This window comes from Erpetoichthys calabaricus, chromosome 17 (assembly GCF_900747795.2).
Source record: "Erpetoichthys calabaricus chromosome 17, fErpCal1.3, whole genome shotgun sequence".
NCBI classification, from domain to species: Eukaryota; Metazoa; Chordata; class Cladistia; order Polypteriformes; family Polypteridae; genus Erpetoichthys; species Erpetoichthys calabaricus.
This window is the reverse complement of record NC_041410.2, coordinates 6,382,149-6,397,823: the sequence shown is the minus strand read 5'-3', so window position 1 is coordinate 6,397,823 and position 15,675 is coordinate 6,382,149. Positions and strand designations below refer to the sequence as shown.

At 41.9% G+C, this 15,675-nt stretch overlaps 1 long non-coding RNA gene across 1 annotated transcript; it reads left to right on the top strand.

The window, feature by feature from the left end:
- Positions 1-6,167: 6,167 nt before the first annotated feature.
- On the top strand, positions 6,168-10,812 carry LOC127526164 (uncharacterized). The gene is made up of 3 exons (XR_007933788.1): positions 6,168-6,671; positions 7,095-7,165; positions 10,532-10,812. It is a non-coding gene; the product is annotated as an uncharacterized LOC127526164 (long non-coding RNA).
- The last annotated feature ends 4,863 nt before the right edge of the window (positions 10,813-15,675 follow it).

Below are 15,675 nucleotides of genomic sequence, written 5' to 3'. Positions count from 1 at the left end.
TGGAAACGGCGCGGTAGTGCTCCCAGTTTATTATCTTTCCAGGAAGGGTTCTGGTGTGGCTCTGTGGAAAGACGATAAAAGTAATATAATCACTAAAGAGCAATGGATGGAAGCAATCTTTATATTAGACACAAGATTCTGAACCTGCTTAACTTAATTCAGAGTCACAAGGAGGAGTGAGGTGGGGTAGGATTTTGAGAAGTGTACTGTAGATTAACTGGCAATTCAAAACTACTTCCATATGAATGAGTGTGGGCATGTACTGTAAATGAATATGCCCTGATTTAGACTGGCATGTTCTGCAGAGTTTATTCATGTCTTGTGTTTGGTGCTGCTAAAGTTTAATGTGTTAATTTATAATGTCTCGTCTGAGCCTAACCTGTATTTGAAGTGTCAAAAGAAGATGTAGCATCTAAAAAAAATCTCCATATAATAAAGTCAAGAGTGCCTATATCCATTATGATAGACAGTACCCCCAAAAGAAATATCGCTAGAGAGCAGAGCAAACTGTTTATATAAAAAAAAAATACCTACTATACATATAGTCATATTAAAAAAAAAAAAAAGTAAGGGCACTCTTTTTTTAATATTGCAGTTTTACAAAGCCGGACATAACTAACTATTTAATCCCCGCGAAGTCCCAAAGTAAAATAGGTTTCAAATTCAATGATGGAGTTTTCATGCCAAATTGAATAAGGAGATAGTAATGGTACTCATTCAATTTCAAATAGATACCAAAAAGTGTACAATTTGTAAAAGCTTCCACTCCATTAATGTACATTCTCATCCATTATCAAACATGCTTAATCCAGTTCAGTCACTGTGTCTGTAGCCGGTCCTGCTCAGTTTAGAGTTCCCAGTTTATCTATTACACATGTCATTGGGATGGAGCAGGATAGCAGGACTTACCGGGGGGGAAAAAAAAGCCCCAGCAGAGATGGGGGGATTATGCAGACTGCCCACAATTCAGTTCTCGGGCCAGAATTTCACCCCAGGACTCAGATGGCAAAGCTAATCACTTGCCACCCAAATGATGCAGTTATCATTTATTACAAATTGCCGTCACCCCACCTTAACTCGACGTTCACTAACAGCAGATGAGTGTTCAGCTCACATCACACCATATATTCATGGCTTGTGCTCTCCCAAACAACTTGGGCTGCCCATCTTTATTTACATAACAGGACCCCTTGGTCTAAATTGTATTTTCGCTAGTCAGGACATAATCCCCAGAATGATAACACAATCGTTGTTTGAAAAACTGCATTAGCCAGGCGTTGTGTCAGCGTTCATGTTATCATCCAACTTTCAAAATATTTCAAAAACAGATGTATGGCGCAATGGATGATCTTACCTGGCAGTGACTGGACCCGACTCATTCGTTCTTGCCTTTCCTGTAGTCTGCTCCTAATGAATTGGGACCTGATCCAGTGAATAGAACAGAGCAGCATGACAACATTAAGCAGACTCTTCATCTTGCAGCTACCTCTTGTCTCTTGGGGCTGAGCAAATGACGAAGAGAGACACAAGGTTCCCCGACATTTATACCCTTCCGTCCTTGTGCGCTGGGGATGCCCTCCTCTCGCTAAGGTGAGCATTAACCTCCTGTGTACCAGTAGCAGTCACTGCGGGACCATAGAAGGATGGGCCCGTTACGTTACGGATACGTAAATAAAGGAATAAACCCTAAACTTATTATTTCCATACTTTGGAAATGGAAAATGAAAGATAGATGTATTTGATAGAAAGAGCCCAGGTAATCCTTGAGTAAATGAGTTAAAGCTGCATGATAGACTGTCTTAGTTGGACAACGGGAGCCGCAGATGTTGTAGCTGTTATTAATTAAAATATAAATACAGAAGGGGCATAGAGACATATTTGCAGACGGGTCGTGCTTCAAAGAGTTAACTGGGAAGCCAAAAACTATTTTAATGGAAATTCCAAGTCGCCTTCTGAATGAACGCATAAATTATGAGGTGAAGAGGGGGATCTGGAAGAATGGAAAGGAGTTTAATCAAGCAGAGGAGAGGGAAACCATTTCGGACAGCAGTGAGGCTTTTTTCTTTTACTGGCGGATACCTTCATGGACTATCAATGAGCAGCAAGAGGGAAGCATGCCAGTGTGCTCCCTTGGGCTATGGTGTCACCTTCATAAATCAATGAGGGTTTGGCTTCTTGTGATTGTCTCTCACATTCCCGTCCACAGTCTGTCGTTTTTTTTTAAATAGTACCTTTCAGAGGAAGTGCCACCACATGGCCTGTTCCAAAGCAAAGCAACAACATGACTTGGTGACTGGTGTTCAATGACGGTGCCTATTACTAAAATTCAAACTAAAGTTTGTTAATGGTTGAGCTAAGGGTAAATGACGCAGATGCACCCCACTGTCCTCATGATCTAAAAGTAAATGTGATTCATCAGATCAGGCCTCCTCCTTCCATTGCTCCATGGTCCAGTTCTGATGCTCATGTGCCCGTTGTAGACAGCATGGGTACTCTGACCAGTCTTCTGCGATGCTCTGTGTTTTCTGACTCTTTTCTCTCACGGCCAGCATTACGTTTTTCAGCGAGTTGTGCTGCAGTAGCTCTTCTGTGGGATCAAACCAGCGGGGCTTAGCCTTCACTGCCCATGTGTATCAATGAGCCTTGGGGGCTCGTGACCCTTCAGTTCACCTATTGTCCTTTCTAGGACCACTTTTGGCAGGCACTATCCACTGACCACTTCTAGAAACAGTTTTATTAATTTCACCTGTTAGTGGTTTTAATGTTGTGGTTGACCAAATATATTTGTTGTGAACCAAAAATAGCGTGGGCTTTATTTGTGGAGATGGAGAACAGCAAAGCTACATGTCTTTCAAATTGCATGGACAGAGAGTGTTAAAAATATAAAAAAGCTCTCTTTAAAGCTCGCTCAGAATACTATTCTACAATAATAGATAGCAATAATAAAAATCCTCGGGTACTGTTTAAAACAGTGGCTAAATTAACAAATTGGAATTCAGATCTACAGTGCAAAATACCAACAGATATTAGCAGTACAGACTTTATGAACTTCTTCAATGAGAAAATTAAAAATATAAGATCCCAGGTCTCAGCATCACAGTACAAACCGCATACTAGCTTAGCAGACCCTGCCTCACATTGCATTCAGCACTTTAATAATTTTAATCCTGTAACTGAGCAGGAAGTCTTAACTTTAATTTCTAAAATGAAACCCACCACTTGTTCCCTAGCCGCAGTGCCAACAAAACTAGTAAAAAGTGCAATGGATATTCTTGCAGCGCCTATTCTAAACATTATTAATAATTAATTATTCCATGGCACAGTACCTGATGCACTAAAAGTGTCAGTCATTAAACCATTACTTAAAACGTCAGACCTAAACCCACACATACTAAATAATTATAGGCCTATTTCAAATTTACCCTTTCTCTCTAAAATACTATAAAAAGTAGTCACCAATCAGCTTCAGTCACACCTTACGCATTACAATTTATTTGAGAAATTCCAGTCTGATTTCCGCATTGGTCATAGTACAGAAATGGCACTAACGCGGGTTGTAAACGACTCTCTGATATCCTTTGATGAAGGAAACTCCACTGTAATTATGTTGTTAGACTTCAGCGATGTTGTCTTTAATTAGTTGTATTAGTGAATTAAAGGAGTGGATGGATGAGAACTACTTGTCTTTAAACACCGATAAAACAGATAAGTTAATTGTTGGAGGGAATGACGCTGATCGCAATAATATTTTGTCATCATTTAACTTGGTTGGAATCACCATTAATTTTACTGAATCAGCCTCCAATCTCGGAGTTCTCTTTGACTCTAGCATGTCATTTAAAGCGCATATTACAAAGTTGTCTACATCAGGTTTCTTCCATCTTAAAAATGTTGGGAAATTAAGGCATTTTCTAAATAAGCAGGATTCTGAGAAATTAATTAATGCATTTATTTCTAGTAAGATTGACTACTGCAATGCGGTCTTCACCGGATGTTCAAATTGTTCTTTATACAGCCTCCAGTTAATCCAAAATGCTGCTGCAATAATTATTACAAGAACAAGAAAATACGAACGCATAACTCCAGTTCTTAAATCCTTACACTGGCTCCTGGTTAAGTTTAGGGCAGATTTCAAAATCCTCCTTTTACCATATACAGTAAAGACTTAAATGGCCAAGGTCCAGCTCACTTATATGAACTTATCATGACTGACAAACCAGAGCGCACATTAAGATCTCAAGATGCCGGTCTGCTTATGACTCCAAGAATTAATAAAATAACAGTGGGAGGTCGAGCTTTTAGTTACAGGGCCCCTAAACTGTGGAATGGTCTGCCTGCTACTATAAGAGATGACCCTTTGGTCTCAACTTTTGAAGACTTCGATTTAGCACACCCTGACTAGAGCTGCTGATTAACTGTGCATAAGTAACATGATAGTTATAATTTGTTACGAACCCTCCTCACCTATTCTGTTTCTCTTCTCAGTACTCAAATGTGGCACTTGGTGCCACTGCCCACCTGCCAAGTTGTTTTGACGGCCTAAGGTAAAGTCACCTTAGATAAAGGAGCATTGGAATCATCAGGTAGAGGGGTTCTTTCATTGGATTGGCTGGCCCAGCGCTGTTTCATCTCTGGAATGGCCAATAGGCGGAGGCAGCTTGATGGCTGAGGGCTCCAGGACTCTAAACAAATCCAAATCCTATTATGTGATATCATCTACTGTAAAAATTCTGTTCTGTACTTGTACATTTTTTCTTTTTATACTGTATTGAGGATTTGTTCTGTTCTGTGTATTGTATTGCATTGTATTGCACCCCCCCCCCCCCCCCCTTCTTTTTGACACCCACCGCAAGCCCAACCCACCTGGAAAGGGGTCTCTCTTTGAACTGCCTGTCCCAAGATTTCTTCCATTTTTTCCCTACAAAGGTTTTTTTTTTTTGGGAGTGTTTCCTTGTCTTTTAGAGAGTCAAGGCTGGGGGGCTGTCAAGACGCAAGGCCTGTTAAAGCCCATTGCAGCACTTCTTGTGTGATTTTGTGCTATACAAAAATAAATTGTATTGTAATCACATATCGGCTTGTCTTAAAATCCAGTGACACCCTGCTATTTTTCCTGTTGCTGACTTTGCTTCTCAGTTGATTTAGTTACATACTGTAATTTTCATAGCCATTGGTAGATGGTGCATGGATGTAACAAAGAGTCCTGTTTCCAGAATATTTTAATTCTACTAACTTAATAATATTAATGCAGTTTATAATGTTTTCAAATATAGTATCTTGAACTCTGATTGAGAATAAGTTGGCAAACTTCGTGTGGAAGGCATGCTTTTCAGTGACTTAGTATACAGATTTTCAGTTTATTCAGACTATAACTTTCCTTATTTTATTTCTGTCTTGCACTCAGTGCGGCCTGCATTATGTATGGCTCCCGTGACTCTAAACTGGATTAAGCAGGATTAAAAATGGTTGGAAGGGTTAGGGTATGGACCTGGACCCCACAGCCTCAACAGCTTAACTCTTTCAGGGTTGATGTTGACTTCTTGTCGAAATTCAGGGGTAGAGGACGGTAAAACTGTGACAAAATTCGCCCTTACGTTTTAGTTCGACTCTCTTTGCTTGAAGGAAAGTTACATAGCTTTGTCGATTTGACCTCGATTCCCTGCATGTGCATGTGTAGTGAAGAGCAAACAGCCCCTGAAATTGAATCAACTTCTGGCGAGACTAAAGCAAATGTGCAAAGCAAAATACCCCATGGACGTTTTATGTATTATTGCTGAACCGGACTCTGACTTTGATGCAAGTGATCTGGAGATGGATATCAAAAACGAAAGTAAGGTGCCAGCATCAGCCTATCGGTCAACTGCAGATCGTGATGCTGAACACGTTTGTGTAGCTGATACGCTTACAGCAGTGTTCGCCTAGGTGGACCACCACTTATGACGATAAGAGGTACAAACCATATTGCGTCACACTGCCACTGTCGCCCACCTGCTGTGCGAAGACGGAGAGGTAGCCAGCCCGCTGTGCATTCCTGCTGGCCATCAAGCCGCCCCTGCGCTGCCACTGCTGCCAGACATGCCAAACAGGCTCTAACAGCAGCCACAGCATGCAGCAACAGACGATTTATGTTGATCTGTGTGACAGCAGTGCATTGTGTGCTTTTCGGAAAACTGAGGTTTTTTGGAAAAAATATTCAGCCCTCAAAGAGTTAAACTGAGCAGCTGAGTACAACTCCAATAATCAAAAATGGCTGTACTGAACTTGTGAGGCCTGGCATGCTCACACCCCTAACTTTGACCTCTCTGCTTATCTGTGTCCCGAGTGACCTGTTGAAAGGATGTGTTTCGTAGCTCAGTTTCTTACAAGTGAACATCCTTTTAATTCGTGAGTACTCCGTGGCACGTGACCCGGAAGCAGGCAGACCAGAAGGGACCAGTAGAGACTGCAAGACATCCCTCCAGGGCCTCACATCATGTCATCCAAATTCCAATATTGAATCAAACAGATCAAGCCCGGCCTCTCCTGTAGTCTGCAGTCTTCCAGGATCTGGCTACTCCGTGGCCTGAGAGTACGAAATAATGAGAACAAGCTGCTGCTGCCTGAGCCATGAGTGGGGAAGGAACGTGGGGTCCAGGATTATCCCATACATCAGTCAGCTAATCCCAGGATCGTAGGTGAGTGTCAGGTTTGGAGAGCGGGCATAAATCTTGAAGAAGCGATAGGGTGAAGTCTGAACGCCAGACTGAATTCTTTCCACTTCTGCCACTCTGGCAGTGGGGCTGCAGTGTCTTAACAGTCATGACCTGCATCTAGTTGTGCCTTTATGTAATGCACTGCACAGTATATGAAATAATACTGGAAAACACTGAGTGGGTGAAACTAATAGAAAACTGGGCTGTCAGCTGGAACTATTGTTTTGAAAGTTATGTTCATCCATCCATTCTGAAAGCCAGTTAACTCTAAATTGGGGAAGAGGAATCAACCCTTGGTAGGAACTGAGTTTGTCATGGGGCACACTTAATATTAATACTGCCCTGTAATGTCTAAGACTTCAACCATTGTTACAGCTGTGTTGTTGTGTATGTTTTCTCACACAGATGCAAATGCTTAACAGCTAAAGTAAAGTAAAGACTGTAAATCACACCAGGGACCCCCTGCATTACTCTAGGTGAGTAATTTCATTCAATTCATTTCAATTCAGTGTATTCTTATTAAGTGCTCTTCCCCTTACAGTATGTGCTTTGTGCCCTACACAATAATCACATAGATAATCTGATAAGGGGCTGACTACAGAAATAGTGGCGAGGCTGGAGGAACCGAAGTACTGAGGCCCTCTAGTGGCTAAAGCATTGGGCTACAACCTTGAGCATGGGAAAGGCGCTATATAAATAAAATGTACTATTATTATTATTACAAACAAAAGCTTCAGAAGGGAAAAAAAAGGTTAAAGGTTATTTCCATGCTAAATAGGAAAGAAGGTTAAATACCTAACATTTTGGCAGTATGGGCGGCACGGTGACGCAGTGGTAGTGCTGCTGCCTCGCAGTAAGGAGACCTGGCTTCGCTTACGGGTCCTCCCTGCGTGGAGTTTGCATATTCTCCCCATGTCTGCCATGGGTTTCTTCCCACAGTCCAAAGACATGCAGGTTAGGTGCATTGGCGATCCTAAATTGTCCTTAGTGTGTGCTAGTTGTGAGTGTGTGTGTGTCCTGCAGTGGGCTGGTGCCCTGCCCACGGATTTGTTCCTGTCTTGTGCCCTGTGTTGGCTGGGATTGGCTCCAGCAGACCCCGTGACCCTGTGTTAGGATATAGCGGGTTGGACAATGACTGACTGACTAACAGTTGGGTTGGAATGAAAATCTGTAGCCACTGCGGCTCTCCAGGACTGACATTGCCCACCCCTGGTCTAGCGGAACATATAATGGACGGATGCAGGAATGTGCGCATACTGGAGTACCTTGATAGGATATGGAAAGGTGCTCTATAGAATAAATGTATTTATTCAGTCCTCGTTTGCCCTGAGGGTCTCGCTTAACCTGTGAGTGTTCTTGTTGGTTAAAAAAAACATGCAGACATTTAACCTCTAGAGCAGTGATTCCCAACGTGGGGCAATTTGATTTTTTTAGGGGGGCAATTCGAGAATTTAGGTACGTTAAACAATTTATAAAATGAAAAAACAGAAATTCACTGTTACAAATGATAGAAAAAAATAAACAAATAATGTGTATTGTTTTATGGAGACATTTATATATGTACTGTATATAAACATAGAAGGGATGGTGAAGAACCCTTTAATTTGTGATTTTACAACCGGCTTGGGTTTTTCTACTTAGAAATAATTTTTACTATTAAAATAATATGAATTGTAACAATGATTATAAAATTTTGCAATATAACAAAAATACTGTGGTGGGCTGGCACCCTGCCCGGGATTTGTTCCTGCCTTGCGCCCTGTGCTGGTTGGGATTGGCTCCAGCAGACCCCCGTGACCCTGTGTTTGGATATAGTGGGTTGCCTATAACAAAAATATAAAATGATCAAAATATTACAGAAAAAGCTGTCATGAAAGTTGTTTTATATTTATAAATATCACATTTGTTATTATATGTTTTCAGAACTGTATTTGCTGTATTTTCATCCACCCATTATCCATCCCACTATATCATATTATTTCATATTATATATATATATATATATATATATATATATATATATATATATTTTTTTTTTTTAACAATTTCTTAGTGATTTCTTTGTCAGTACTTCAACTCTCCTTTCCCTCTTTTGTTTCCATGTTCTTTGGAAGCTTGTTTAGACCAAATGAATGACATTATGGGCTTCCTCCACGTGAGTAGGAGTTCACTTTTTGAATAGGTAATAATAAGAATAAGGTATATGTTACAGTGGGGGACATCATGATTTTAGAGAGGCCTAGGTGGGGCATGGCCAAAAAAAGGTTGGGAACCACTGCTATAGATGAATGATTTGTCATAGTGAAAGTTTTCATGAAGGGACCTTTGTGGAAGGGCAGCATGGTGGCGCAGTGGGTAGCGGTGCTGCCTCACAGTTAGGAGACCTGGGTTGGCTTCCCGGGTCCTCCCTGCGTGGAGTTTGCATGTTCTCCCCGTGTCTGCCGTGGGTTTTCTCCGGGTGCTCCGGTTTCCTCCCACAGTCCAAAGACATGTAAGTTAGGTGCATTGGTGATCCTAAAATTGTCCCGAGTGTGTGTTTGGTGTGTATGTGTGCCCTGTGGTGGGCTGGCACCCTGCCAGGGATTTGTTTCTGTCTTGCGCACTGTGCTGGCAGAGATTGGCTCCAGCAGAACACCGTGACTCTGTAGTTAGGATACTGACTGACCTTTGTGGAAGAAAATTGTTACTCTAAGACCCCTTGAGTCAAAAAATCAGCCAGGAGGAAGCTTGCTTGTGTGTCTTTGATTTCTCTTTGTAAAGATGGAGCCCCCCCTGTTACAGGAGTCTGTTAATGGAAGTCAAAGTCCCATATTTATAGACAGTTGAGTTTACATCACAGTGCTGAATTAATGCTTACATGTGACATTTACTCCGATTGGTTCATTAGCTTACACATCTCTTCTACACCTAAATACAAGTCTCATTCCATTCCAGTCTTTGTCATTCTCAGTATCTCTTTAAGTTCAGCTTTTACCCTTCTATGGATTTCCTGTGTACGTGACAGCTATCAAGTCTTCCAGTTACCACTTTCTTTCATCATCACTCAGAACATTCCAGCTCCTCGTTGCTCACACAGCCTTCATCTGCTTTCCTAATATGCTTGCTTAACTCTTCATGCTACTTCTAAGACAAATGCTGTACTTTAAGGTGGAAAGCACGCCAAGACACTTCAGAAGTCAGAATAACTTTATTGTCATTGTAACAAATACAATGAAATTAGGTGCAGTCCCTGTGGTGTCAAAATATAAATAAATTTAATTACAAAAGGATAAGAAGAAATGAGGTAGAACACAAACATTCAACCTAAGACCTTAATTGCACATGGACACTATTGCACTGCTGCATTGGAGGTGATGAGGTGGCATTCAGTGCCCTAACAGCAACAGGGCAGAAAGTGTTATTTAGTCTATTTGTCTTTGTTTTGATGCTCCTCTATCTTTTGCCTGATGTCATGAGCGGTGTGTGAGGAGTCTTTTAAGATATTTTCCGCTTTCCTGAGGCAGCGAGAGCTGTGCAGGTTATCCAGAGAGGGTAAAGTACAGCCGATGATCTGCTGGTCCATCTTTACAATCCACTGAAGTGTCTTCCTCTGCGCTGTTGTGCAGCTGGAAAACCACACGCAGAGGCAGTTAGCCCAGGATACGCAATAACCAAGTGACCCCTAAATAATTATGTGACCCCTCTCAAATTCTCTTCTCTTTTCTCAGATTGCCTATTTCAGATGTGTATTTGAAGCTCAGAGATTTTTGTCCGCAGGCAGTGATCATGAAATAAAAAAAAAATATATAGACCCTAAGAGTAGTGATATTTCAAACCTGACAATTGTCTTTTCTTGCTTCCAGTTTTTTGTTTTCTTCAACCCTGCCAGAAGGCTAATCCCCAAAAGCCGGTGGTCTGTCTGGCCAGGGGCCGAGCTCCATTGTGTTTTCCTTTTCAAAAAACCAGACAAATTTTCCATACCAAAAGATTAAAAAAAGAAAAAAAAAATAGACAGCGGAAAACTGGATAACGTTTCTATTTTTTGCAGCAGGTGTTTTGAAGCCCCGGACTGATGTAACACCTGCATGCCAGCCAGCGCGCTTAACCCTTAATGAGCTCCTCCGACTGTTACTTGGTGTTCCACTTTTCCTTTTGCAATGATTTTTTCTGTTTCTTCTTGGGAAGGACTTTACTAAGTAAAATAAGGTGCTTTGTTTTGTGGTTAGTTCTGCGTTGTTCAAAGCGGTCGCCTCACTTCCATTGTGGTCGTGCTATACCCGTCCTGGCCGTACTCCACTGGATTGTAATTGTGGCCTGCGTCAGATCCAAGTGCTGCCTTATATTCAGTGGCCAGTTACACCCACTGCATGGTGAATGTCATCATTAAGGGCTATAAAATCTGCTGGTCCTGGGTCAGTGCTGGTGTTAATGTATTTCATTGGGAGAAAGTAGGGTGAAATGACACCTTTTATTGGCTAAGTAAATAGATTACAAATGCAAGCTTTCGAGGCAGCTAAGGCTCCTTCATCAGGCAAGGTGTAACTATGTATTGTATGCTATGTATTTCATTGTTATTTTTGAGATATGATGTGTCATATATTTATGTATTTTCCATTATGTCTATGAGCAGCACGATGGCGCAGTGGTAGCACTACTGCCTCACAGTAAGGAGACCTGTGGTTCGCTTCCCAGGTCCTCCCTGCGTGGAGTTTGCATGTTCTCCCCATGTCTGCGTGGGTTTCCTCCCACAGTCCAAAGACATGCAGGTTTAGGTGCATTGGCGATCCTAAATTGTGCTTGGTGTGTGTGCCCTTTGGTAAGATGGCACCCTGCCCAGGATGTGATCCTGCCTTGCACCCTGTGCTGGCTGGGATTGGCTCCAGCAGACCCCCGTGACCCTGTGTTACAATATATGGATAGGTGGATGGATTATGTCTATTAGTATGTCCTGTCTTTTCAAATGGACCTCTGTTATTTGTTCCTTGTGGGTGGAGCTCCCAGGAGGTGGGGCCACCCTGACATCACCACTCCTGACCCCTCCCTCTGACCATTTAAAGGATAAGCTCAGTATTTTTTGAAGTCAAGCTTATTTCTTCACAAACATGGTATTTATGCATTCGCCACATAAAATTGTGTTCCAAAGTCCAGCATTTTCTATAACCTTTAAAAAAAATAACTTGCCAGCACTGGAGTTTTGCATTGGAATTAATGGGACATGGGGACTGTCGGAAAACAAAAGGCATTGAAACTCACCTACCGTATATACTCGTATATACTCACATTTTTGAATGGGCGTACAAGTCGGGGTCTGATTTTATGATTGATTTTTCGTGTTTCAAGACCCGACTTATATGTGAGCATATACAGTAATACTTTCATTTTTCAAGCCAGGACAGATGTCAAATATAGATCCGCATCCTGCGATTATTACGCACACATTGTAAAATAGTTGATACACATCATTTTTGAAATTAAACATTTTTAAAGGAAACCAGCTATGCGTGATCCCTCAACGCTTGTCCCAGTTCTGGTTTCCTCTCAAAAGACTAAATCACAGTAAACTGTTTGCGCCACATGGTTGGTTTTGTTTTGACTTACTTCTGTATTTATGTGCGAACTCACACAAGCAAACAGGAAACATATCCTTACCTCTAGAAAAATACTACCAGGAATATGCGATAAAATGATTATTTCCAGATCCCATTTGTTGTCAGAAACACGGAAGGCATGTTTTCTCATATTGAAAACTTTTGTGCAGCTTCTTTGGTAAGTTTTTAGCATTTACTTCCCAGTGCCCCATTAGCCTCCATTGTAAAGTGTAAGTGTGAAAAAATTTCTCCTAAAAACTTATCGAAAATGCTGTACTTTGGAACACAATTTTGTGTGGCAAATGATTGAACACCATGTTTGTGAAGAAATAACTGACTTGAATATGAGCAAACGTATCCTTTAAGTTGGCTGAGAAGGCTCAGGTGCAGGACATCATTGTGTTTATTGTGGAGTCTGTTTGGATTTACTGAAATCACTGCTTTGGTTTCTTGGATTCTGTCTATGGATTGGGTATTGGGACTTGTTTGCTGTGAATTGCCTTTTTAGACAAATCTGTGTGCCTTGTTTTTATTCGGTGGAACATTTTTGCCTAATTTTCTGTTTTGTTAGTAAATGTTCGATTTATAAAGATTTCATGCATTTGTTAATGGGATATTTCAGTTTTTCATTTTTAACACACGAGTAAACATTCCTAAATCCTTGTTTTTGTGATACCAGTCTGAGGTATTGAATGTGGTGTGAGGTGGGGAAAAAATAATTTAAAAGATTTTGACACAAACCTAAAAAAATGTGTAAAAAAAATGAAGGGCTCTGAAGACTTTCTGAAGGTGCTGTACACTCAGCGGCTACTTTATTAGGTACACCTTGCTAGTACTGGATTGGACCCCCTTTTGCCTTCAGAACTGCCGTAATTCTTCATGGTGTAGATTCAACAAGGTCCTGGAATCACTTCTTGGGGATTTTAGTCCATATTGACATGATAGCATCACGCAGTTCCTGCAGATTTGTTGGCTGTGCATCCATAATGTGAATCTCCCGTTCCACCACATCCCAAAGGTGCTCAGTTGGATTGAAATCTGCTGACTGTGCAGGCCATTTGAGTCCAGTAAACACCTTGTCACATTCAAGAAACCAGTTGGAGATGATCTGAGCTTTGTGACATGGCGCGTTCTCCTGCTGGAAGGAGCCATCAGAAGATGGGGACACTGCGGTCATAAAGGGATGGACACGGTCAGTAACAATACTCAGGTAGGCTGTGGCATTTAAACGAGGCTCTGTTGGTACTAAGGGGCCCAAAGTGTGTCAAGAAAATATCACCACACCATCACACCACCACCAGTAACCCAAACCGTTGATGCAAAGCTGGATGGGATCCCTGCTTTCATGTTGCTGACCCAACCATCCAAATGTCGCAACAGAAATCGAGACTCATCAGGCCAGGCAACATTTTTCCAATTTTCTGTTGTCCAATTTTGTGTGAACTGTAGCCTCGGTTTCCTGTTCTTAGCTGACAGGAGTGGCCCCCAGTGTGGTCTCCTGCTGCTGTAGCCCACCTGCTTCAAGGTTTAACATGTTGTGTGTTCAGATTTGCTCTTCTGCTCACCTTGCTTGCAACGAGCGCTTATTTGAGTTTCTGTTGCCTTTCTTTCAGCTCAAACCAGTCTGGCCATTCTCTTCTGACCTCTGGCATCAACAAGGCATCTTTACCTAGAGAACTGCCAACCACGGGATATTTTCCCTTTTTCAGTCCATTCTCCGTAAGCCCTAGAGATGGTTGTGCGTGAAAATCCCAGTAGATCAGCAGTTTGTGAAATACTCAGACCAGCCTTACCTGGCACTATTTTCTACCTTTTGCAGAGTATCAGTCTGTCCCTGATGTTTTGTTTGGCTTTTTTGCTGCCCTTCTTGACCCCCACCAGGCCATCCTCCAAAAGTCTTCCCCTCCCTCCCACCTGCCTTCTGCCATTCCCGACCAAGCTCTGCCCTGGTGGTGCCCGCAGCGGAATCAACTTGGGCGCCTTGATGCTTTCTTGACCTCTCTATTGTAACTCAATCAGTGTGACAGAGTGACCTCCAGCCGTGGCCTCGTCAACACTGTCACCCGTGTGAACGAAAGGATCACTGAAATGACGTCAGCAGGTCCTTTTGTGGCAGGAATGACATTCAGTGGAAATGAGTTTTCGGGATTAAATTCATTTTCATGGCAAAGAGGGACTTTACAATTACTGTAATTGCAATTCCACTGATGGCTCTTCAGAACATTCTGGAGTCGATGCAAATTGCCGTCATAAAAACTGAGGCAGCAAACTTTGGGAACTTTCATATCTGTGTCATTCTGAAAACTTTTGGCCACGACTGTATAAAGAAGTAGCAACAGCCATTAGCATCTGTCCATTGTCAGAGGAGGTTAATAATCCAATCAGATGGTCATAAGCGGCTGAGACTAAACTTGGACATCAGTTTAGGGCTGGGGTCCCCAACTCTGGTCCTGAAGGGCCCCAGTGGCTGCAGGTTTTCATTTTAACCCTTTTCTTAATTTGTGACCTGCTTTTGCTGCTAATTAACTTCTTTTGAATTCATTTTGAAGACTCAGGCCCCTTCATTGTTTGTGTTCCCTTAATTAGCAGCCAAACAGTAATGAGATACAAAATGAGCCAAAACAACTGGTGTCCATCATACAATATCTGAAAATAAAGCAAGATGAAGGTCTCAGGAATGTTGGTCTGCTCAGGTCCCCAAAACATTTTACCAGATATCTTAGAAAAGAGAAAATCCACAATTTCTTAAATGTCTGCTATTGCACAATGAGAGCAGCAACAAGCCATGGAATTAAAGAACGAGTTTAACAGCAAGCAGCAGCGCCTAATTAAGAAACTGGCTGGAGTATGAGGCCATGACATAGTTGGTCTTCTGTCGGCTCACTCACTTCACGTTTCATTTCTGTTTGGGTGCCATTTAAGGAAAGAAATGAAGCAAATCAGAGGAACAAATCTTTAAAAACAAGTCCATTTAAATTTAAGGAAAAAGGAGTTAATTAGCAGCAAAAACTGGTGACCGATTAAGAAAAGTGTTAGAATGAAAACCTGCAGCCACTGTGGGCCTCCAGGACTGGACTTTCCCCGAGACCACTGGTTTAGAGCTCTCCTGAAAGCACAACACAAGTGGCACACATGCCATTTGAGAACTTTAGCTTTATTAACTGCAACATCTTCTGAACAAAACAGAACAGAAAACTAAGCTTCTTAATTCTTTTTCAACCTTATTGGGACACGTACACCACGAGGTGATGTTTCATTGTCCTGACAGACCCCAGCCCTGCACTGGACGGCGTCTCGCGTGCCGTCAGGTTTACACAGCAATGCAGACGCATCCATCTGGGTTATCGTGCACCAGACGAATAGAAGAGGAATGCAAACAGGGCTGGCGGTGAATGATCTACTGCAAGTATTCCTCCTGC